Consider the following 26,755-nt stretch of genomic DNA (forward strand, 5'->3'; position numbering starts at 1 on the left):
TCACGCATTACTATGGGAATGTAAAAATACATTCAAACTTTGGAAAATGTATTTTCCAAATATTACTTGAACCCGGGAGGCGGAGGTTGCAGTGAGCCCAGATCACGCCATTGCACTCCAGCCTGGGTGAGAAAATGGCAGTTCTTAAAATACTAAATACAGATTTATCATATGATCCAGCAACTCTACTCCTACATAAAAATGCAGAAGAAACAAAAACATATGTCCTGACAAAGATATGTACGCAAATGTTATAACCTTATTCACAATAGCCAAAAAGCAAAAAACAACCCAAATGTCCATCAACTGCTGAATGAATAAACAAAATGTGGTGTATCTGTATGGAATTTTATTCAGCAACAAAAAGGAATGAAGTGGCCAGGCGTGGTGGCTCACGCCTGTAATACCAACACTTTGGGAGGCGGAGGTGGGCAGGTCACCTGAGGTCAGGAGTTCGAAACCAGCCTGGCCAACATGGTGAAACCCCGTCTCAACTAAAAACAGAAAAAAAATAAGCTGGGCGTGGTGGCAGGCGCCTGTAATCCTAGCTACTTGGGAGGCTGAGGCAGGATAATTACTTGAACCCGGGAGGCGGAGTTTGCAGTGAGCCCAGATCACGCCATTGCACTCCAGCCTGGGTAAGAAGAGTGAAACTTCGTCTCAAAAAAAAAAAAAAAAAAAAAGTAGTACCAATACATATACAACATGTTTGAATACTATGTTAAGTGAAAGAAGCCAAACATGAAAGACCACATATTATATGATTCAATTTAAATGAAAATGTCTATAAAAATAAAATTTATAGAGATAGAAAGCAGACTCGTGGTTGCCTTAGGCTAGGATGGGAGTGGGAATAATTGTATATATAGGCACAAGGTTTCTTTTTGGGATGATGGAAATGTTCTATAATTATACTGGGGTTGACAACTGCACAATTCTGTGTACACTTACAATACACTTACAATCAGTAAATTGTACATTTTGGTATGTACATTTAAGACAGGTGAATTTTATGGTATATAAATTATACTTCAATAAAGCTTTAAAGGGAGTGAAGGAAATCATAATTGTAATGGTAAAGTCTCATTGCAAAGGATTTATACACTACAAATTCCATTTTGTTTCATGTCTCATATATTTGATAGCACCTTTGTTGGGGCAACAATACAGGATTATCCCTTTTCCGCCAAGAGCATTTGACAATGTAACTAAAACTACTTTAAAGCAATGGTCAGGCCTCTATGTGCTTTTGAAGTGCTATTTGATAATACACAAAAAAGTGAAGAATCTGAAATGGTATTAAGGGTTGAAGACAGTGATTATAGAAACTGGCAATGATAGCCTTTTAATGAAAAAAAGGAACAAAAGAAATAAGGTCTTAAGAGAATAAAAGATTGAGAAGAGGCCAATACACTAACTGTATATAACTATCCTGAACATTGGATATAGTGCATATTTTCTTAAAGACAATACAGTGTTTGCTAATACCCTTAGTGTATTGTCCTAAGAAGGTAGAAAAACAGAAGCATGTAGAAGGAATTGGAGGGATAAATTCTCTTTACATAGTAGCTGTCACCTAGCAGAAAAATGAAAAGGGATCTTTCTATATAATCTACTACAATGGCTGCCAAATCAAAGGATTAAACAGCTCTAGGCTGGGAGCGGTGGCTCACACATGTAATCCCAGCACTTTGGGCGGCCGAGGTGGGTGGATCATTTGAGGTCAGGAATTTGAGACCAACCTGACCAACATGGTGAAATCCACTCTCTACTAAAAATATAAAACTAGCTGAGCATGGTGGTACACGCCTGTAATCCCAGCTACTTGGGAGGCTGAGGCAGGAGAATCACTTGAGCCCGCGAGGCAGAGGTTGCAGCGAGCCACTGTACTCCAGCCTGGGTGACAAAAGCGAAACTCTGTCTCAAAAAAAAAAAAAAAAAAAAAAAAAAAGGATTAAACAGCCCGAAGTGTTCACATACTCCACATCTACTTAAAATAATGAGAAACACTCATCATACAGGAATGGAACACATCTAGACTTTTGTTTGTAACACCTTAAGTTACAGCTCAAGATCAAGTTAAGCTTTCTTTTTCCATTAATATACTACAATATATTTATCACTTACATTGTATTTAACTCTGTAATTTTATGAGGCAATTTCATTCCTCCTCTTGAAAATCAAAGCATAGTTGTGTACAAAGAAACTTTCTCCTCCAGTTACTACTACACAGTCATTCCCACTATGGCAAAGGGTATGTGTAGTTATCTCTCAAGAATCTTGAAGTTGAAAACAGTTTATAACCACTATAATACAATACATAAATAAGAAATAAAAGGGTTTTAGAACGTAAAAGCTTTAGTCTATTTTTTTTAACCCAGAGATGTCAAGTAACTAACCCAAAGACAGTTAATAGCAGATCACAGGACATAGAATACATGCCATTCAACCACATTTCTATTTTCATTAATTGAATTCAATTTGTTCTCAACTGGAATAAACATTTTCTATCCGAATAACCAACTTTAAACAGCGTATTGAAGCCAAATAAGATGACAGTACTAATTTTTCTGAGGAGATAACAACAAGTGGACAGGTGAACATAAGCTATAAGCTATCTACCATCCTTCCTTCATCTAACATGGGTAACCTTTTCCTCTCTTTTCTAAGGCCCACCAGGAGATTCATGGGGCCTTATCACAAGTTTTCCCATGAGGCAGCTACCATGTAAAAAATGAAAAGGAAGGGTGAACATGAACTTTTTTCTTCAAGAATTTCAGTGGGCCAGGCACGGTGGCTCACACCTGTAATCTCAGCACTTTGGGAGGCCAAGGAGGGCAGATCACGAGGTCAGGAGATCGAGACCATCCTGGCTAACCCGGTGAAACCCCGTCTCTACTAAAAATACAAAAATTAGCCAGGCGTGGTGGTGGGCACTTGTAGTCCCAGCTACTTGGGAGGCTGAGGCAGGAGAATGGCATGAACCCAGGAGGCGGAGCTTGCAGTGAGCTGCACTCCAGCCTGGGCGACAGAGCAAGACTCTGTCTCAAAAAAAAAAAAAGGATTTCACTGAAGGAGAGAAGAAGAGAAGGTAAACATGAGATTTTTCTGGGATAATCTTTAGGGCCTGTACATACTGATTCCTTCCTCCTTTCCTCCTAAATTCAGTTGCCAGACTCTCAATATGTGCAGTATTTCAATAACCACAGTATTATCTGTAGTTATGTTTCAAAATGCAATACAGATCAGGTTAAAAAAAGGTGATAAGAATGGATCTAAGAAAGCCAAGGCTGATCTCAATGGGACTGGTGCTTACAATGGAATATTAAAAAGACTATTTTCAAAGGCTGTTTTGTGAAGTGGAGCCAAGTCCAAAAATAATGGTTGTCTTAGCTCGTTTTGTGCTACTACAACAGAATAGCTGAGACTGGGTAATTTATAAAGAACAGAGGTTTATTTTGTATAGTTCTAGAGGCTTGGAAGTCCAAGACTGAGGGGCCCATATCTAGCAAGGGCCTTTTTGCTTCCTCATCCCATGGTGGAGGGTAGAAGGGTAAGTGGGCAAAACAGAAAGCAAAAGGGCCAAAGTTACTTTTATAACAAACCCACTTTAACAATAATGAACCTGCTCCTATGATAAAAATATTAATCCATTCATGACAGAGCCCTCATGACCTAATCATCTCTTAATAGTCCCACCTCTCAACACTGTCACATAGGGGATTAAGTTTCCAACACGTGAACTCTGGAGCGCACATTGAAACCATAGCAATGGTATTTTTTGTTTGTTTGTTTTTTAAGAGATAAAGTCTCATAGGTTGCCCAGGCTGGCCTCAAACTCCCGGACTCAAGAGATTCTCCCACTTCAGCCTGCAGAATAGCCAAGACTATAGGCACACAACATCCCGCCTGGCAAGCAACAGTATTTTAAAAAGCAGAATAGAAAACTAAATGCATAGTAAGATCCAGGTTTTTCAAAAGAGATATAGGTAAGATCTATCCAATCAAAAAAGGTCTATCAAAACATTAACAGAAATTATTTATTGTTGGTGGGATTATGGGTGCTCCCCCCCACCATCACTTAACATGTTTTTCTATTTTCTACAACAAACATGCATGATTTTTATAATCTGAAGAAATAAATATTTTAACTTAATGAGATCACTATCTTATAAAACATGGCTTAATCGTATAACTCCCTTATAGTAAACAAGCAAAAAAGGTGGAAATGCCAATACATGGAGGTAATATTTCATAAGAAGAATCTATTTTAACTTTTCCAAAATTAAGACAGCTTCATCTAATTTTCTCAGTTCTTGCTTTCTCACCTCAATTTGGACTTTGCTCCCACAAACCCTTTTTAAAAATCTTTGATTTCTCCCTTTGAACTTATTCCTCCCTTCTGCTTTCAAACATGATCAGATTTCCGTGATCAACTCCTATACTCTTTCTCTGCTTCCCTTTCCTGCCAAATTTCTACAATGAGTGCTTTTTAGCTTCCATTTTCTCTTTAACTCTTTGTAATCTTGCTTTTATTTTGCTCTCTCATCTGAAAAAAAAAATGCGTCTTGAATTAAACCTATATAGGAGCCTTTATAGCACTGATGATGCTCATCAAAGTCAGCCAAGCCAACTCTAAAGACATTGCTCATTCTTCATCACCATTTAGCTCTTTCGTCACTTCAGGGCCCTTCCCTGACTCTTTCTGTTCATACGACACAGTTGTCCTGACTCTCCTTGTTCCCTTACCATTTTTCTGGTTCCTTTTCCTCCAGCAGCTCCTCTCTCTACTAAAATTGAAGAAATATGCTTTCATGGCTTCAGTTATTTCTCTCGACCCAGGTCTTCCTTAATTTCTTTGTATTTGGCTCCTCGGTCAGCCACTGCTAGGTCCAAGTCAACACATCTAAATCTCTTCAATGTCAAACCAACTTGCTGCCCTTCCTAGCTATCACATTTGAAATGACTGGCAAAATTCTCTCAGACTGGAAACACGGGAGTTATTTTGACTCCTTTCTCCTTCCTTCTAACAAATCACCAAGTTTTCTCAAATCTTCCTTCAGGCAGGGCACAGTGGCTCACACCTGTAATCCCAGCACTTTGGGAGGCTGAGGCGTGAGGGTCACTTGAGCCCAGGAGTTCGATACCAGCCTAGGCAACATAGTGAGACCCGTCTCCAAAAAAAACCAAACCAAAGCAAAACAAACAAAAAACCTTCCTTCAAAATATTTCACAGATCCATTCAGATCTTCCTTCTTCCACTGTCACAACTATAGCCCCATAACTTCAAGCCTAAATCACCATAACAATTATTTGATTTTCCTGCCACCAGTCTTCTCCTGGTCCTTGCAAACCATCCTATATAATCATTACCTATAGTGTTCATGGTAAAATACTACTACAGAATTTCCAAAGTAGTGCTGTAGATTTTAATGGATGCTTTATCGTGTTCAAGTAAATTTGGATATGCTGCACGTTAAACTATTTCCTGGAATTTAAATATATTAAAAAGGCCCTAAGAAGTTGGCACAATTTTACTCCGTGATTCCCAGACTTAGCCATCATCCTATCTTATTTTTATTTTAGCAGATACATAAAACATTTGAAAAATGTAGATTTCCAAGAAACATAGTTTTTGGAACTGATTTGCTACACCAAGACTAAACTATTTATCTAAATATCGAAGACATACTCTCGTTTCTCTTCAGATCGTATTAATCTTTCACCTCTTAAATACTGAAGGTCTTCATAATTAGACATTACTATTAAAAATTAATAATTAGTTTTTTTAATTAGAAGGGAGAAAACACAAAACATTCCAGCATATACATATATATCCATATATATATCCGTATATATACATATATACACACATATATGTCCATATATATATCCATATATATGTCCATATATATATCCATATATATACACATATATGTCCATATATAGACATATATATGTCCATATATATCCATATATGTACACATATATATATGTCCATATATATATATATATGGATGGGGAGGAGAAAGGGTTTTGCTGGGGAAAGATTCCACTACGATAGTGTTAACAGTATCATTAAAAATAACAGATAGACTTTATCAAAAATTTACCATATGCCAGGTGTAGGCACTGAAGACATATTATCCTCTTTCTATAGGTAAGAAAATAAAGGCATAAAAAGATTAAATAATTTGCCTGAGATTAAACAACGAAAACAAGTAAGAGTCTGCACTGGAACCCAGGTGTTCTGTCTCCATTGCCTATATTCTTAACGAATACACTGTAATGCCTCCCAATTAATATGAGAGATTAAGGGCTGAATGTATAAACAGATGATGCAGTTTCCATCACTTTCTAGCTCATGATTTTTTGCAGGTCATTTATTCTATTCTAAATCTGTTTTCTCAAATGCAAAATGAGAATATTGTGAAAATCAAAATGAGATTACACGTAAGTTATTACTGCTATTATCACCAATAATACTTATAAGAAATATAAACATATACAATTACGGTGTTCTGGAAGGCAAATTTGACAGCACTGTAAAGCAAATGAAATATAATCACATCTCGGTATGCCCTCATTTAGAGTGACCATAGAATTTATCATCCAAACTAGGACACTTTTGAGAGTGAAAGGAGTTACCATTAAAAATTATGCTGGCACAATAGGCATAAACAGATCAGTCCCAGGAATATTGGGATATATGTTCACCCCACCTGAGGTAAATGTTTACCATCCTAGACTGATTTATTCATGATTTTTTTCTATACAAATGACTAACTACTCAGCAATAAAAAAGAATGAACTACTAATAAACATGACAACCTGGATAAGTCTCAAATGCATTATACTAAGTGAAAGAAGCCAGATTCGAAAGGCTACATATTACATAACTTCATTTTCATGACATTCTAGAAAATAAATATGGATAAGAAAAATATCAGTGATTGCCAGAGACAGGGAAGGAAGCTGACTACAAAAGGATAAGAGGAAACATTTTGAGGAGAGGGACATGTTCTGTATTTTGATTGTGGTGGTAATTACACAACTGCCAAAACTCATGGAAAGGATACCTCAATAATCTGACTTAAAAATAAATTGGGGCACACAGCTATCCATGGCTTTTCACTAGACTCCTTGGATACTTGGCATTTGCTTGACAGAGCTGAGAAATATGGCGCCCCTTGGCCCACATCCATTCTTTTGTCTCCAGGAAACTGGTTACTCTTCAATCCTGGAGGTGCCAGAAACATTCCTCAAAGTATCTGGAATTTTCGTTTTGACTGGCGACTACCAAGGCCAGCTCTACCGGTTTTGTTTGCTCCTCTCAGCTGTGTGGGCTGGGTCTGACCCTGCAGACTGGGGATGCCCTCTGTACCCTTTGTATGCAATGATGTGGGGTAAGTGCTGTCAGGCCAATGGGAGTTAAAACTTAATTTGCAAAGGCCTCCAGGCTCCTCCTGCCCCTCCCAGCTCTCTGGAAAGCTTTCTACTTACTATGCAGGTAGGTATCACAACTTACAATCTGGGTAAAAAATTAAAGACTCATCCGAATTTTTAAAGGCTGGTGCAGCTAAAAAGATTAGGTCAAACAGATCCATGTTCAAATTCCCAGCTTTCCCACTTAACTAGCTCTATAACCTTGGAAACAGCTGAATCTCACTTTTTTAAATCTATTAAAGACATTTATGTATTTACCTTGCCTCACTCCAAAAGAAAGAAAAACCTGCAGACAATAAAATACGATTATTTTTTAATAGAGGAGGAAACTAGAATAAAGAGAAAGGGGAATAGATAAGTTAATTACCAAATTCTTAAAACCTGAGAGAATATTTTGATGTTCAAAGTGATTTCAAAGTGGTAGGCAAAGTTTGGCAGAGTACTAACATTAGAATGCCATGCAGAGATCAAGTGATTCCATTTATGAGAAGAGGGCAAAAACTTAAGAAACTACCACATTAAATCTTTTACAGGAAGCAGAGGGGAAAAGGTAGAAACTCCTAAACTCGGCTGGGTGCGGTGGCTCATGCCTTAATTTCAGCACTCTGGGAGGCCGAGGCGGGTGGATCAGCTGAGCTCAGGAGTTCAAGACTAGCCTGGCCAACATGGTGAAACCCCATCTCTACTAAAAACACAAAAAACTGCCGGGCGCAGTGGCTCATGCCTGTAATCCCAGCACTTTGGGAGGCCGAGGCGGGTGGATCACGAGGTCAGGAGATCGAGACCATCCTGGCTAACCCGGTGAAACCCCGTCTCTACTGAAAAAATACAAAAGAATTAGCCAGGCGTGGTGGCGGGTGCCTGTAGTCCCAGCTACTCGAGAGGCTGAGGCAGGAGAATGGCGTGAACCCGGGAGGCTGAGCTTGCAGTGAGCCGAGATCGCGCCACTGCAGTCCAGCCTGGACGACAGAGCGAGACTCTGTCTCAAAAAAAAAAAAAAAAAAAAAATTAGCTGGGCGTGGTGGTGCGCACCTGTAGTCCCAGCCACTCGGGAAACTCAGACAGCAGAATCACTTGAACCTGGGAGGCCAATGCTACAGTGAGCTGAGATCGCTACAGTGAACCGAGATTGCGCCACTGCACTCCAGCCTGGGCAACAGAGTGAGATTCCATCTCAAAAAACAAACAAACAAACAAACAAAAAAACCTCCTAAACTCATTGTAAGTATCCTTAAACATAGCTTTTGGTATTAATACTTCCTGTCTCTCCTAATCTTTTTTTTTTTTTTTTTTTTTTTTTTGAGACAGAGTCTCGCTCTGTCACCCAGGCTGGAGAGTGCAGTGGCGATCTCGGCTCACTGCAAGCTCCGCCTCCTGGGTTCACGCCATTCTCCTGCCTCAGCCTCCCGAGTAGCTGGGACTACAGGCGCCCGCCACCACGCCCGGCTAATTTTTTCTACTTTTAGTAGAGATGGGGTTTCACCTTGTTAGCCAGGATGGTCTCGATCTCCTGACCTCGTGATCCGCCCACCTTGGCCTCCCAAAGTGCTGGGATTACAGGCATGAGCCACCACGACTGGCCATGTTTCATTTTTATTAAAACAAAATGTTTCTTCTAAAACTTCTCCTTCCTTCCTTTCTATTTCATCATAGCCTCTCTTGATGACTTGAGTTCAAATCTTTCTCTTTGAAACACTTCTTTGAGACAGGGTCTCGCTCTGTGCCTAGGCTGGAGTGCCATGGTATGATCACAGCTCACTGCAGCCTTGACTTCCCAAGCTCAAGTGATCCTGCCACCTCACCCTCCCAAGTAGCTGGGACTACAGGTGCCTGCCACCATGCCCAGCTAATTTTCATATTTTTTGTAGAGACGGGGTTTCACCATGTTGCCCAGACTGGTCTGAAACTCCTGGGCTGAAGAGATCTGCCTGCCTTGGCCTCCCAAAGTGCTGGGATTACAGGCATGCACCACTGTGCCGGCCTCTGAAGTACTCTAGATCCTTGTCTTCGTTGATTTCTTCCTTCACTATCTCTTTTTGTACTTAGTGAATACTGCACAGTTTAAGACTTAACAATCTACAAATAATTGAAGGCCTAAAGGTAAGATATGACTGGGCACTAACTAATCCAGGTGTGTCTCCTCTTGCCAAATAGACTGCAAAACTTCTCTTGGGCAGCAACTGCATTTCATATATTTACGTATGCAATGTAAATTGTAAATCAATGATTATTAGATTAGTTAATACAAATGTATACCTGTAGATATATAACCTCCAGTGAACAATGAATACCATCACACTCAAAATACTGTTACCAGAACAGCAGGGGTTTGGTCTAGGTCCTGATGCTTGGCACACAGAAAGCCAATCACTGAGACAATGCAGGGAAGAAGGCTTTAATCAGGTGCTGCAGCTCAGGAAATGGAAGATTGGCCTCAAATCCATCTCCCTGACCAACTAACATCAGGGGTTTATATAGCAGGGAAGAAATGTAACTACATGCAGGAAAACAGGAATTAGGGAGGGGTAAGAAAGAAGAGTTGGTCGACAGGAAGCAGGTGGCCACTTGGGCAATCATGACAGATAAGGGGTCTGGTGTCTCATTGTCCACATGCTATGATCTGGTACGTTTTAGTTCCATGATACTGTCTGAGAGTCCTGCTAGTTGGTTTCCTGAGAAAGGAATTCATATAAGACAAGAGTTACTTTCTCAAAGTTTTAAGACCAGGAGGGTCAATTTCTATGTTTATTCAAAGAAACCATAAACATCACTTCTATGGGACAACTGGGCCATTTCAGTACCCTCCTTTCTATTTATTAGTCCCTCGATCATGGGGAGTCTGGTCATTGATCTTTCTGGCTGCTTCATGCTGAGGAGGGGCATTGTGGGCAACTAGATACCACGAGTGACCACACTGATGACAGTGGCTGCCACCATCATGCCAGTTGCAGCAGGGAAGACCAGTTGGGTCTGCACATTCCATGAAGCCAGTGGGAGCCCCGCCCCTTCTGAGTTGGGACAGGAGGTCCCCAGGCCGCTGCAGTTGTAGACCCAGGTCTCCTGCTTTACTGAGCAAGCAGGAGCCCTGCCCAGGTGGGCTACAGCCACCCAAACTGCAGCTGTGGATCCCAGCCTCCCTGTGCTCTTTGGGGAGCCAGGAACAGGCAGGATCTGCCTTCCAGGGTGCAGCTGCAGCCACCGCGGCTATGGCTGCAGACCTGGGCCTCCTTCTCCAGGAAGCAGGCAGGAGGTGGGGACAGGCGGGAGCCCTGCCTCTTCCAAATTGGTGGGGTGGGAGCTCCCCTGTGCAGCTGTGGCTGCCCTCCCAGGCACAGGACCAGGGCGTCTCTGCAGTCTACACCCTTGGGCGCCCCAGGAAGGATCCCCCTCCCCACTGTCCCTGCAGGCTCAGGGGTGTCTGCTCCCACTGCCTGGCCTGTCTCTGCTCCCAGCACCTGCTCTGATCTGAGAGCAGGGTTGGGGCCAAGCCCCAGGGCCATGAATGGCAGCGGGAGACAGACAAGAGTCCTGGATGGAAGGGGGCAGGGTCCCCAGTAAGGCCCCACCCTCAGGCCAGGGAGGACCTGAAGGAAGGGGGCTGGGCTGCCAGTCCTAAGGACAAGAATGGGGACTCGTGGTGCCTCTTCCGGGCCCACCCATGACAGCCCATGGATCAATTTGCATGCACTTCCTCCCCTCTGAGGTCCACAAAAGCCCTGGGCTCAGCCACAGCAGGGTGGAGGATGCCAGAGGACAAAGATGGCAGAGAGATGACAGAAGAGGACGATCAGCTGCAAAGTGGAGTATCCTCTCTGCTGATAGCTGGAGAAGATGGGACCACCAGCTGCAGAGAGGAGTACCCGCTCCGCTGAATGCTGCAGACGACCAGGCAGAAGAGAGAAGCTGCCCTATCTGCTGAGCGCTTCAGAGACCTGCAGAGATATCAGAATGACTTAACTGCAGAGAGGAGCCACTCTCTCCAGGGCCTCTTCTCTGCTAAGAGCTGAACACTCAACTGGACGACCTGCCTACAGAGAGGAGCTACCCACTCCTCTGAGCTGTTCTAACACTAAATAAAATTCTTCTTCACCCTTCACTTGTCTGTGTACCTCATTCTTCCTGGACACAGGACAAGAACTTGGGCAAAGGCACTGCAGCCACAGAGGTTCTGGCCAGAAAAATCGACACCCCAGAAATCCCATAACAACATGGCCACCCAGGAATCAAAGGTTAATCTAATACTATAGTTTTCATCTGAAATACAATATTTCTCTTTCCAGTCCCCCACTTCCACCGAAGATAAATCACAGCAGGACCAAGCCACCTGTAAAATAAGCTTCAGTCCAACTATACTTGGCCTGATTACCCATACAAAGTACAGCAAAAATCATGGTCCACATAGGCTCTCCTAAAATGGTTTTGTTGGAACCTATCATAAGGCCATTTCAGTCAAAGTCCTGGAAAAATAACCAGTTCCTCCATCGCTGTCCCATTATAAAAGAAAACAGATTCTTACTGAACTTATGCAAACAACCACATTGCCACAAATTAAGAATATTCACAAATAGGCCAGGCACGGTGGCTCACACTTGTAATCCTAGCACTTTGGGAGGCCAAGGTAGGTGGATCACTTGAAGTCAGGAGTCTGAGACCAGCCTGGCCAACATGGTGAAACCCCGTATCTACTAAAAATACAAAAATCAGCCAGGTGTGGTAGCAAGTGCCTGTAATCCCAGCTGCTCGGTAGGTTGGGGCAAGAGAATCGCTTGAACCTGGGAAGTGGAGGTTGCAGTGACCCAACATCATGCCACTGCCTTCCAGCCTGGGTGACAGAGGAAGATGCCATCTTAAAAAAAAAAAAAAAGAAAAGAAAATTCACAAATAATTTATGAATTCTGAAGAAACTGGGCAGAGAGAAATACACCTCAAATTCTGTATACTCTACTCAGCTGTTAAAGGCTATAAATAGCTCAAATGAGCTGGGTGCGGTGGCTCACATCTGTAATCCCAGCACTTTGGGAGGTTGAGGCGGACAGATCAGTTGAGGCCAGGAGTTCGAGATCAGCCTGGCCAACATGGTGAAAACCCGTCTGTACTAAAAATACAAAAATTAGCCAGGCATAATGGCACATGCCTGTAATCCCAGCTACTTGGGAGGTTGAGGCATGAGAATTGCTTGAACCTGGGAGGTGGAGGTTGCAGTGAGTCAAGATTGTGCCACTGTACTCCAGGTTGGGCAACAGAGCGAGATTCTGTCTCAAAAAGGGGGAAGAAAAAAAGTTTTCCAGACTCTGAAAAACAAAACAAAAAAGTAGCAGTGTTTCAAACAAAAAGCCGTACAAAATTATTTCAGTTCTCCATTAGTTCTGTCCATGCAATCAGCTCCTGCTTTGCTTCATATTGGGTTAGTAATTTTTATGAACGCATCAGCCTTTTGGTTAGTCCTGGAAGTTTTCTCTCTAGTCTCATGGCACAATTTCCAAAGTTATCAGAGGCCTGCATTCAAGAGTCCTTTTCATGAACTCCCCAAAGAAGTAAGCCCAGCATTATAACTGACTGTCAGCTGCTTTTTGGAAAGAATCAAAGCAAAACAATTAATGACAAAAATCTCAGGACAGACACAATTGACAAGGACATTTGGTTACTTTTGTGGCATACAAAAATGTAACACAGACGTCATTACTGACATATTAATAATAATCAAGACATCAGAATTTTAGGAATTTCATACAACCTGGAACACATTTTTTTTTTGAGACAGAGTCTCGCTCTGTCGCCAGGCTGGAGTGCAGTGGTGTGATCTCGGCTCACCACAACCTCTGCCTCCCGGGTTCAAGTGATTTTCCTGCCTCTGCCTCCGGTGGGATTACAGGCATGCGCCACCACGCCCAGCTAATTTGGTATTTTTAGTAGAGATGGGGTTTTGCCATGCTGGCCAGGCTGGTCTCGAAGTCCCAACCTCAGGTGATCCGCCCGCCTCGGCCTCCCAAAGTGCTGGGATTACAGGCGTGAGCCACTGCACCCGGCCCTGGAACACATATTAATACCACATCTATGTAAGTATAATCCAAAGAAAGTTAAACACCACCTCGCATTTGATAATGCCTCCTTGTATAAATCTAACATCAAATAAGCCTAATAAGTCTCTCTTGGACTTCAGGGAACCCAATATCCAAAAAAGTTTGAGGCAAAAAGACTGAACTTAGAACTTGCAATTTTGCTTTCGGAAAGTTTGTCAAATATCAAAGGTTTAAAAACTTGATATCACAAAATATGATCATAGGTCACTATAAAATAGTCATTCATTTAACCAAAATGATAAAACAAAAATGTTTACTCTTTGATAGAGAGGAGACAGTTTCCTAAACAAAAAGACTTAATAAAGACGGCACAAAGCTAACTAAATCTGTCTCTTCCCTCTCCTTTGTTCCCTGCAGTTTACTCAAAAAGTAAACAAAAATATTTTATTATCTCTTATTAATATTACACACAAATTCTGTTCAAAAGAGAAAATCAAATGTTACCTTTGTATGTTTCAGTACTGCTATTTTAGGGTTCATTTCTTAAACAATTAAAAGGAAGTGTATGTATTCAATCCAGCATGTACTGATTCAGCACTACTATGTGTCAAGAGATGAATAAGAAGTACATTCTTTTTTTTTTTTTTTTTTTTTTTGAGACAGTCTTGCTCTGTCTCCCAGGCTGGAGTGCAGTGGCATGATCTCGGCTCACTGCAAGCTCCGCCTCCCGGGTTCATGCCATTCTTCTGCCTCAGCCTCCTGAGTAGCTGGGACTACAGGCGCCCGCCACCACACCTGGCTAATTTTTTGTATTTTTAGTAGAGAAAGGGTTTCACCATGTTAGCCAGGATGGTCTCGATCTCCTGACCTCGTGATCCCCCAGCCTCGGCCTCCCAAAGTGCTGGGATTACAGGCGTGAGCCACTGCACCCGGCCTGGAAGTACATTCTTATTTCTAAGAAGCTTACAATCTAGTGGGGACGAATAACAAGGAAGCCAATGAATATGAATAATGAGTGCTATAAAAGAGGAATAGATTACCAAACAGGTTACTAAAAACACAGAAGCAGTTCATCTAATTTAAGAGGCAATGAAGCATCCCAGAATACACCTTGGGGCACAGTAGACACAGTGGTCCTGAAGACAAACAGGAAATTATAAACATGAAGTAAAGGAAAGCTGTCTAGTTAAGCAACCACAGTAAAACTCTTGTATACTCAAAATTCAGAATCCAGAGCTTTCCACATTTCCGAATTTCCAGTCCTTCTCCAGATATGGTTCCTCAATTTGAGCATCAATAGAAAGCAAAAACCGTTAAAGAAGGTAATGGGAAACTTTACAATGGATAAATCAGGTTGACAACATCTAAGACACTAATCAATTTTAGCATCAAAAAAAGAGACAACCAGACATTATATGAATCCTGATATGATACAACAGGAAATATTAACAACACTACTAATAAATATTCTTGCCAAAAAAAATCAAACCTGAACATAATCAAGCTTCAACTGCCTGTTACCAACTACCAGTTTAATGGAAATACAGAAGACACAGGAACCTGTTAATGCGACCATGAGGATGCAATTAGAAAAATCCAGAAAACTTTCTTTGGGATAGATGACTCAGTGTTCTCAAAAAACGCTTCGCAAGAAAATAAAATAAGAGGATGAGGCTACATATTAAAAGACACTTCAGGACTATATCAACTAAATGCAATGTTTGGATGTTGCTTAGATCCTAGTTTAAAAAAAACAAAACTTAAAATATATATCCTCCCCAACCACTTGAATGTATTTCTGTCACTATAGTTTGCCTTTTCAAGAATTTCATATAAATCATAGACCATATATATATATATATATATATTTGGTAGGGCTTCTTTCACTTAGCATAACTAGTTTGAGAATCATCCATGCTGTTGCATGCATGTATCAATGGTCTATTCCTTTTTATTGTTAACAGACTGTTAACATAACAGTCTATTAGGTGGCTATACCACAATTTGTTTATTCACCTACTGATGGACATTTGGGTTGTTTCCATTTTTCACTATTATTAGTAAAATTACTGTAAGTCATGTACACTTGTATGAACATATGCTTTCATTTCTCATGGGTAAATACCCAGAAGTGAAATGGCTGGGTTTTATGGTAGGTGTATGTTAAACTTTTAAAGAAAATTGCCCAACTGTTTTTACAGTGATTATACTATTTTACATTCTGATCAGCCGTGTATGAGATAGAAGAATTATTATTAATCATTGTTAATTATTTTTAGTTGAATGGTAGTGTGGTTATGTGTTTTTTTATTGTTGTTGTTGAGAGTCTTTTAGAAATCCATCCTGGCTGGGCGCAGTGGCTCACGCCTGTAATCTGAACACTTTGGGAGGCTGAGGTGGGCGGATCACGAGGTCAGGAGATCAAGACCATCCTGGCTAACACGGTGAAACCCAGTTTCTATTAAAAACACAAAAAATTAGCTGGGCGTGGTGGCGGGTGCCTGTAGTCCCAGCTACTTGAGAGGCTGAGGCAGGAGAATGGAGTGAACCTGGGAAGCAGAGCTTGCAGTGAACCGAGATTGCACCACTGCACTCCAGCCTGGGCCACAGAGCACACAGTGAGACTCCATCTCAAAAAAAAAAAAAAAAAAAAATCCATCCTACAGATAAAATGAGATTACATTTAGGATTTGCACAGAATAGGGAGTATCAATGAAGTAAGATATGTTGATAATTGCTGAAGCTGGGTAATTGTAAAGTTTATTATACTATCCTCTCTGCTTTTTTATATGATTAAAAATTCAGTCAGGCACAGTGGCTCAAGCCTGTAATCCCAGCACTTTTGGAGGCCGAGGCAGGTGGATCACCAGGTCAGGAGATCGAGACCATCCCAGCTAACATGGTGAAACCCTGTCTCTACTAAAAGTACAACAAATGAGACAGGTGTGGTGGCACGTGCCTGTAATCCCTGCTACTCAGGAGGCTGAAGCAGGAGAATTGCTTGAACCCAGGAGGCAGAGGTTGCAGTGAGCAGAGATGGTGCCACTGCACTCAAGCCTGGGCGACAGAGTGAGACTCCATCTCAAAAAAAAACACAAAAACAATTCCTGTAAGTTACAAGAAATAGGATACCAGACTATTTCAGTGAACAAAGCCAATTCATGGGAGACATACACATTTACGGCAATGTTCTGCAATGATACAGAGAAAATGGCATGTCTCTTGCTTTTAGGCCTAGAGGGTGGTGTTCTCTTCAATGACTGTATATGAAATCGACTTTGTTTCAGTAAGTAATGTGAAAGTCCGGGGAGGGAGAAGAGACAGAAACAAAAACAGACGTGTGTAGAAAGACTACGTGCTGTCCCTCCTTCCCACTCCATACTCCTGGATTTGGGTATAGGGAGAAGGATGCATAGAAGAAGAAAAAATCAGGAATAAATACGGAAAAAATAATCTCTCTCCTTTTAGAATATCCCCCAGCAATCACTGAATGCTTCCACAAAGGTAAACCTGGGAGCTGGGGATCAACAGTATTAAACGTTTTTACTTTATGTCCTCTTTATACCAAATTTTGCATCTCATAAGTATTACTTTAAAAATAACTTAAGGCTTGCCGGGCGCGGTGGCTCACGCCTGTAATCCCAGCACTTTGGGAGGCAGAGGCGGGCGGATCATGAGGTCAGGAGATCGAGACCATCCTGGCTAACACAGTGAAACCCCGCCTCTACTAAAAATACAAAAAATTAGCCGGGCGTGGTGGCGGGCGCCTGTAGTCCCAGCTACTCGGGAGGCTGAGGCAGGAGAATGGCGTGAACCCTGGAGGCGGAGCTTGCAGTGAACCGAGATCGCGCCACTGCACTCCAGCCTGGGCGACAGAGCGAGACTCCGTCTCAAAAAAAAAAATAAATAAAATAACTTAAGGCCAGATGCAGTGGATCATGCCTGTAATCCCAGCACTTTGGGAGGCTGAGGCAGGCATATCACTTGAGGCCAGGAGTTTGAAACCAGCCTGGCCAATATGGCAAAATCCCATCTCTACTAAAAATACAAAAATTAGGCAGGCGTGGTGCCATACGTCTGTAATCTCAGCTATTCAGGAGACTGAGACACAAGAATCGCCTGAACCTGGGATGCGGAGGTTGCAGTCAACAGAGATGGCGCCACTGCACTCCAGCCTGGGAAACAGAGCAAGACTCTTGTCTCAAAAAATAAATAAATTAATTAAAATATCACCAGTAGGCTGGGCATGATAACCCATTCCTGTAATCCTAGCAATTTGGGAGACAAAGGCAGTTGGGTCGCTTGAGCCCAGGAGTTTGAGACCTGCCTGGGCAACGTGGTGAAACCCTGTCTCTACAAAACATACAAAAATTAGCCGGGCATAGTGGTGCACACCTGTAGTCCCAGCTACTCAGGACGCTGAGGCAGGAGGGTCGCTTGAGCCCAGGAGGTTGAGGCTGCAGTGAGCCAAAATTGCACCACTGTACTCCAGCGTGGGTGACAAAGAAAGGCCCTGTGTCAAAAAAAAAAAAAAAAAAAAATCACCAGCAAAATCACCAGTAATTCAACCACTTTTTCTCCCATGCAGTTTAGTTTTTCTTTGTTGTTTTTTATTTTTTTGAGATGGAGTCTTGCTCTGTTGCCCAGACTGGAATGCAGTGGCACGATCTCGGCTCACCACAACGTCCGCCTCCTGGCTTCAAGCGATTCTTCTGCCTTGGCCTCCCGAGTAGCTGGGACTACAGGTGCACGCCACCATGCCTGGCTTATTTTTGTATTTTTAGTAGAGACAGGGTTTCTCCATATTGGCCAGGCTGGTCTCGAACTCCTGTCCTCATGATCCACCTGCCTCGGGCTCACAAAGTGGTGGGATTACAGGCGTGAGCCACTGCACCCAGCCTGCAGTTTAGTTTTATATGCTGCATTTTGTCATTAATATTATATTTTCCTACATATTAAAAGATTTTTTTTTGAAAATATGATTTAGGGCCAGGTGCAGTGGGTCATACCTGTAATTCTAGCACTTTGAAAGGCCAAGGCGGGAGTAGCACTTGAGCCCAGGAGTTTGAGGCCAGCCTGGGCAACATACTGAGACCCTGTCTTTATAAAAAATAAAAAAAAAAACTTTAAAAATTACGTGAGCATGGTGGCACGCGCCTGTAGTTCCAGCTACTTGGGAGGCTGAGGTGGGAGGACAGCTTGAGCCTGGGAGGTGGAGGCTGCAGTTAAGCTGAGATTGTGCCACTGCACTCCAGCCTAGACAACAGAGCAGGACCGTGTGGAGGCGGGGTTGGGAAGGGAGAGCCTCTGCATAACCAAAGAATCAACAAAGTGAACAGACAGTATCTACAAACTATATATCTGACAGTGGACCGATATCCAGAATTTATAAGGATCTCAGACAATCAGACAACTGAACAAAAACCCCCAAATAATCCCATTAAAAAACAGGGTAAGAACACAAATAGACATTATTCAAAAGAAGACAAATGGCCAAGAAGCATGTGAACAAATGTTCAATATCACTAATCACAGAAATGCAAATTACAACTACAATGAAATATCATCTTACACCAATCAGAATGGCTATTATTAAAAAGACAAAAAGTAACAGATAACAAGGGTGTGGAGAAAACGAACTCATATACTATTTGTGGGAATGTAAATTAGTACAAACAGCACAGAGATTTCTCAGAGAACTAAAAACGGAACCACTATATGATCCAGCAATCCCACTACTGGGTATCTATCCAAAGGAAAATAAATCATTATATCCAAAAGACACCTGCACTCATATGTTTATTGCAGCACAATTTAAATAGGAAAGATATGGAATCAACCTGTGTCTTATCAACAGAGGACTGGATAAAGAAAATGTGGTACATATACAATATGGAATACTATTCAGCCTTAAAAAAGAATGAAATAATGTCTTTTGTAGCAACACAGATGGAACTGGAGGCCATTATCTCAAGTAAAACAACTCAGACACAAAGACAAATACTGCATGTCCTCACTTATAGTAATGTGTACATATGAAAGCAGTGTGGAATAATAGAGAATGGAGACTCGGAGAGGTAGGGGTGGGAGAAAGGTGGATGATGAAAGCTTGCTTGATGGGTAAAATGCGTGTTGCTCTAATGATCCATGTACTGAACCTCCTGACTTCACTACATGCAATATATCAATGTAGCAAAATTGCACTTGTATCCTATAATCCCAGATGCTCAGGACGCTGAGGCAGGAGAACTGCTTGAACCTGGGAGGCGGAGGTTGCAGTGAGCCGAGATCCCATGACTGCACTCCAGCCTGGGCGACAGAGAGAGACGCCATCTCAAAAAAAACAAAAACAAAAACAAAAACAAAAACCCCAAGAAACAAACAAACAAAAAAACCACAAATAATTTTTTTAATTGTAACTGTCAAATGACTATGTATTGGGAATTCTGCAAACCACACTGTATTCCTCAAAAGCAATTCTATTTTGTGGAATATACAAAATAGTTATGGCGACATGGAAATTGATAATAAATGCAAATAAATTTAGGGTCCTAAAAGTAACTTTGTGATTTATGAACATTTGATTTATAAATCTTTACCTTACTTGCTATATGAGAAATCAATGTGTATCTGATTTTTTAAACCACGTGTGCATGCTTATCTAAAATGTGTCTCAAAATAATAAAAACTGGAAAGGGGTAAGCACATTCTGGCTTCAGAGAAAAAATAAAATAAAAAGATTCATTAAAAAAAGATGTTACACATGTATCTTAAACATTTCAATTTAAAATCTAAAAATCAGCCAGGCGTGGTGGCTCACACCTGTAATCCCAGCACTTTGGGAGGCCAAGTGGGATGGATCACCTGAGGTCAGGAATTCAAGACCAGCCTGGCCAACATGGTGAAACCCCGTCTCTACTAAAAATACAAAAATTAGCCACGCATGGTGGCGCCTGCCTGTAATCCCAGCTGCTTGGGAGGCTGAGGCAGGAGAATCGCGTGAACCCGGGAGGTGGAGGCTGCAGTGAGTCGAGACTACGTGACTGCACTCCAGCCTGGGCAACAGAGTGAGACTTTGTCTCAAAAATAAAATAAAATAATTTTAAAATGACTGGGCGCGGTGCCTCATGCCTGTCAATCCCAGCACTTTAGGAGGCCAAGGTGGGTGGATCACTTGAGGTCAGGAGTTCAAGACCAACCTGGCCAACATGGCGAAACCCAGTCTCTATTAAAAATACAAAAACCTGCCAGGCGTGGCGGCAGGCACCTGTAATCCCAGCTACTCGGGAGGCTGATGCAGGAGAATCACTTGAACCCAGGAGGCAGAGGCTGCAGTGAGCTGAGATTGCACCACTGCACTCCACCCTGGGTAACAGAACCAGACTCCATCTCAAAAAGAAAGAAAGAAAGAAATCTAAACATAATGTATGATGCATCATCTATAATTTATAGTTTGGGCTTATTTAAAGTGGCTCAAGAACTTGATACATTATCAGTACAAAATCCTAAACTGTTGCAGTTTTACTTCATTTATGTTTAGCTTTCTAACCTACACCTTATTTGATATACAGTTTTTCAGGCATTTGCCTTTGTCCAGACTACCCAAAGCATTACAATTAATTTCATGGAAACAATATATTTTAAATTCCTATTTCCAATTGCTGTCTTCACTATATTGGGAACTAAGAAGCTTGGCAAATGTGGCAGAGATAGACTGCTGCTCTCTACAAAGGTTTTTCCAACTTAGACTCCTGCTACTAGAGGTGGAGAACAACCACTATTTGCATCCACGATAACACAAGATTCTGTCTCGTCAACGTTTTTACCTTTGAAAATCTGACAAACGATGAACAATGTCATGTTTTAGTTTGCTTTTGAAAAATTTAATGTGAAGTTGTATTTTTCTTACATGTTTAAACTGAAAAGACTAGGCAGTATGGTGTGACAGAGAAATATACGTCCTAGAGTCAGACTACCTGGGTTTTAGTCCTGTTTTAACCATTTATTAGTTATGTACCATCTTAGGCAAGTTACCTAATCTCCTATTTTCAGAATAATGCTGTGAGGATTAAATAATCCACTTACCACAATGTCTGTAAATCACTCTGTAAATGTTAGCTATTATCAAGTTATACACAAACATCACCTATGAGGCAAGTTGCCTTTGGTGTAAGAAACATGATTTGTGGTATTAGCAAACTTTAATATCAGTTCCTAAATTTGTTGTATGTTTCTATATGTGCATATGTAGCACAGAGAAAAGAATGAAAGGATAAGGGTTATTTCTAAATAGTGGTATTACATTCCTTTTTTCTGTTTATTTTTCTATAAGATTAAGATTGAATCATTGTCTTTGGCTTATTTTTATCAATTTTTACCAGTAAAAAATATTACATTTTAAATAAAAGAATGAGGTTTATTTTATTTTATTTTTTTTGAGATGGAGTCTCGCTCTGTTGCCCAGGCTGGAGTGCAGTGGCATGATCTCGGCTTACTGCAACCTCTGCCTCCCAGGTTCAAGAGATTCTCCTGCCTCAGCCTCCCTAGTAGCTGGGATTACAGGCACAAGCCACCACACCCACCTAATTTTTTTATTTTTAGTAGAGACAGGGTTTCACCATGTTAGCCAGGCTGGTCTCAAACTCCTGACCTCAGGTAATCCATTCGCTGCCTCGGCCTCCCACACAAAGTGCTGGGATTATAAGTGTGAGCCACCGCACCCAGCCGAGTTTCTTTTCTTGACACAAAAAGAGGACGATACGCTAATAGGAACTGATGAATTAAAGCTTCTTAAGCCTTGCAACATACAAATTCTTAACTTATGTAAAGGAATATGAAATAATTGTAAAATTATGAAATTCAGTGACCTAAACCATTCTAAGGTAGAATTTTTGGTGGTATATACAGCTACGTTATAGCATGTAATACTTTCCTACCTAACTCCTGTTCAGATCCTTAAACTTCCCAATCTTTCCTGCTGTGAAATTCTCACCATCATCCCATAGTTTCTAGTGGGAGAAATAGACAAACAAGCAATTATAATACAATATGTCAAGCACTGAGATATCCCTGAGGATTTATCTAAGAGCTTAGGGAAAACAAACAAAAACTGCTCTTGGAGTTAAACTATGAAATAGTAGATAGTGGTTTAAAGCAAAGATATTTAGAGTCATTTTACAGAAAGTAACAGCTTCTAGTCCAGCAGGACTTGCTGAGTAATCTCAATGAGTGTTTCTCTACATTTTAATCAATGTGTAAAATTTATTTCCATAACTAATACAAAAGTGTTCCAAAAAAATACTTTGCGCTAAGCAGATCATGTGACCCAGTGTATAGCAGGTGGAACTTATCACAAACAACAACAACAACAACAAAAAACCCATAGTTTAATGTTAAACCAGATTCAAAGAAAGATCACACAGTTCCATAAATGTGACATTCCTTTTTTAGGTATATTTGGTCAAGAATTGGGAAGAGGGACTGGCAAGGGAAGCAAAGACTTGTAGTCAAAAAGTAACAAGGTAAATGGAATGTTAAACTGTACTTTTTATAAAATATGAGAAACTATTTTATAGGTACAGCAATGATACATTCTGTTGACCTTGCTAGTTTTGTTTTGCACTCATTTAATTCCATTTAATCTGATTGAAGGTTACCATTTTGAAAGAATGTGGCAATTAAACGGGACATGGATTCTGGGGAGGAGGTGAACACTGGAAGAAGAACAAAGAGAAATACAGACAAATACAGGCAGTGCTACTCATGTACCGTCCAGCAAAAGGGTACCCCATCAGGTTACCTGTATTGTCTACTATACTTGTTAGGTTTATTCCTATTAAGAAAACAGATTTACCGGCCAGGCGCAGTGGCTCAGGCCTGTAATCCCAGCACTTTGGGAGGCTGACGTGGGCGGATCACGAGGTCAGGGGTTTGAGACCAGTCTGGCCAACATGGCAAAACCCCGTCTCTACTAAAAATACAAAAATTAGCCTGGTGTGGTGGCATGAGCCTCGAGTCCCAGCTACTCTGGAGACTAAGGCAGGAGAATCTCTTGAACCCGGGAGGTGGAGGTTGCAATGAGCCTAGACTGAGCCACTGCACTCCAGCCTAGATGACAGGGCAAGACTCCCATCTCAGAAAATGACAGACTATAGATTTACCAAATTAACAGAGCCTGACATTATTAAATATTCAAATCATAAAACTAAGTCCCGTCATCCTGATTCCACATGTGTCCCGAGTTGGCTCCTTCCAGTGAGTTCTTGGTCTTGCTGACCTCAAGAATGAAGCCGTGGACCTTTGCACTGTTACAGCTCTCAAAAATGGTGTGTCCAGAGTTTCTTCCCTCTGGTGGGTTCGTGGTCCAGAGTTTGTTCCTTCCGATGTGTCCAGAGTTTCTTCCTTCCGGTGGGTTCGTAGTCTGGCCGAATTCAAGAATGAAGCTGGAGGACCTTCGCGGCAAGTGTTCCAGCTCTTAAAGGTGATGCGGACCCAAACAGTGAGCAACAGCAAGATTTATTCTGAAGACGGAAAGAACAAAGTTTCCACAGTGTGGAAGATGACCCGAGCGGGTTGCCACTAGGGCTAGGTGGCCAGCTTTTATTCCCTTATTTGACCCCGCCCATGTGCTGCTGATTGGCCCATTTTACAGAGTGCTGATTGGTCCACTTTACAGAGTGCTGATTGGTCTATTTTTTACAGAATCCTGATTGGTGCATTTACAATCCTCTAGCTAGACACAGAGCACTGATTGGTGCATTTACAATCCTCTGGCTAGACAGAAAAGTTCTCCAAGTCCCCACCCGACCCAGAAAGCCAGCTGGCTTCACCTCTCACCTACTGGGAACAACTCAAAGTTGATATCTCAAGGGTTTAATATTTCCTGAATGATGATTCATCACACCACTTTCTCTCTCTCTCTTCTTTTTTTTTTGAGATGGAGTCTTCCTCTGTCTCCCAGGCTGGAGTGCAGTGGTGCCATCTCGGCTCACTGCAACCTTCGCCTCCCGCGTTCAAGAGATTCTCCTGCCTCAGCCTCCTGAGTAGCTGGGATTACAGGCGCGTGCCACCACGCCCAGCTAATTGTTTTTTTTTTTTGTATTTTTAGTAGAGATGGGGTTTCACCATATTGGCCAGGCTGGTCTCGAACGCCTGACCTCTTGATCCACCTGCCTCAGCCTCCCAAAGTGCTGGGATTACAGGCGTGAGCCACCACGCCCTGCCCACCACTTTCTCTTAATTCAGTTTTCCACCGTAAGCTGATTTGAGAAATAACGTCAAACTCGGGAAAGCAGATCAAGTATGAAAATAAAGACAGATGTCTGGAGATTCAGTGGGTACAATACTATATCATTTCAATCAATTTGGATCAAACTGAATTCCAACTCTCTTATGACTGAGATACCCTGAAATAAAAATTACAAAAGAGATGCCAAGTGGGAATTAGCTTTCCTACTACCTCTTCCTCAGTGTTTTTTGTGTTTTGTTTTGTTTTGTTTTTTGAGACAGCGTTGGCCGGGCGCGGTGGCTCACGCCTGTAATCCCAGCACTTTGGGAGGCAGAGGCGGGCGGATCATGAGGTCAGGAGATCGAGACCATCCTGGCTAACACAGTGAAACCCCGCCTCTACTAAAAATACAAAAAATTAGCCGGGCGTGGTGGCGGGCGCCTGTAGTCCCAGCTACTCGGGAGGCTGAGGCAGGAGAATGGCGTGAACCCGGGAGGCGGAGCTTGCAGTGAGCCGAGATCCCGCCGACAGAGCGAGACTCTGTCTCAAAAAAAAAAAAAAAAAAAAAAAGAGACAGCGTCTTGCTCTGTCGCCAGGCTGGAGTGCAGTGGCGCCATCTCAGCTCACTGCAACCCCTGCCTCCCAGGTTCAAGCGATTCCCCTGCCTCAGCCTCCCAAGTAGCTGGGATTACAGGTGCACACCACCACGCCTGGCTAATTTTTTGTATTTTAGTAAAGACAGCGTTTCACCATGTTGGCCAGAATGGTCTCGATCTCCTGACCTCGTGATCTGCCCTCCTCGGCCTCCCAAAGTGCTGGGATTACAGGCTTGAGCCACCACGCCCGGCCTCTTCCTCAGTTTTAATCAAGTCCACTTAAATTACTACATTAGGGAACTGGGACTAATAATGGGAAAATAAAATTAAAGAACTAGGTAGATGTTTATCACCATCCATAGTTGTGGACCTACAGGCTTTTAAAAAAACATAACTATGCCTTATACTGGAAAGTAGGGAGAAAAAAGTAAGGTAGCAAAACACTATGTTACCACTTAGGTTAAAAAGTGTGTGTCTGTGAGGGACTACTTGTATATTCACTAAATATCTTTCGAAGGATATGAGAGAAACTGGGGATAAAGGTCACTTCTAGTGAGAGGATATATGTGGCTAGGGGGTGAAGGGAGAAGACTTTTCCCTTTTGGGCCTTTTGAATTTTGTATAATGTGCAAGTATGTTTTAACTTAATTATAATGTATTAAGAGTATTATATACATATTTTCTTAAATGGCTATATAAACACCTGAATCTTTGGGAAGACTTAGGACTTCTTACGCCTAGAAGTAGATGGTTATGATTATTCTAGCATGTTTTGGTGAATTCACCAAATTCCAATTTACTTTCCCTGTTAGAATAACCCAGTATTTTCTGGAAATATTCAACAGGGAGGAAAAAATACTTGATTCTGTTTTAATTGTCTTCTTGGACTCAGAAATGGAAAATATATATACAACTGGCCCTCTGTATCCATGGGTTCAGCATCTGTGGATTCAATCAATTCCCAATCAAAACTATTTAGAAAAAAAATACATCTCTACTGAATATGTAGACTTATTTTTCTCATCACTATTCCCCCAATAATACAGTATAACAACTATTTACATAGCATTTACTTTGTACTAGATATTACAAATAATTTAGAAATTATTTAAGGTGTATGGGAGGATGTGCAAAGGTTATGTGGAAATACTACACCACTTTATATCAGGGATTTGAGCATCCTCGGATTGTGATATCATTGGGAGGTCCTGGAACCAATCGCCCATAGATAATGAGGGATGAATGTATACATACATAAAACATTGTCACTTTAAGGATCATTTTTGACCCTTGTTTGCCTACTAAAGGTATTTCTGATACTTTCAAAACCGATAGACTCTCTACATATGAGAGGATATACCAATAAAGTAGTATTCAACTCTCAAAACGATGAGCTAATATAAATTAATTCAAAAACTCTATCTTCATTATTTGGACTAATGTCACCACCCTACGACACTTGTGCC

At 41.6% G+C, this 26,755-nt stretch overlaps 1 protein-coding gene across 14 annotated transcripts in view; it reads right to left on the bottom strand.

Annotated features, from left to right (window-relative positions):
* Nucleotides 1–26,755, bottom strand: part of KATNBL1 (katanin regulatory subunit B1 like 1) — a 69,552-nt gene that overhangs the window by 34,987 nt on the left and 7,810 nt on the right. For 3 of the 14 annotated variants that reach the window (XM_055098149.2, XM_055098154.1, XM_055098157.1), the window contains exon 2: nt 2,128–2,306. The exons of 3 other annotated variants lie outside the window; for them this stretch is intronic. The gene's annotated coding sequence lies outside the window, so the exon portion shown is untranslated. Of the gene's footprint in view, nt 1–2,127; nt 2,307–13,180; nt 13,475–22,402; nt 22,475–23,742; nt 23,987–26,755 lie in introns of all 14 variants that reach the window. 8 more of the 14 variants (XM_055098147.2, XM_055098156.1, XM_055098158.2 and 5 more) reach the window with 3 other exon arrangements.

The sequence above is a fragment of the Pan paniscus genome, chromosome 16, assembly GCF_029289425.2.
Source record: "Pan paniscus chromosome 16, NHGRI_mPanPan1-v2.0_pri, whole genome shotgun sequence".
NCBI lineage: Eukaryota > Metazoa > Chordata > Mammalia > Primates > Hominidae > Pan > Pan paniscus.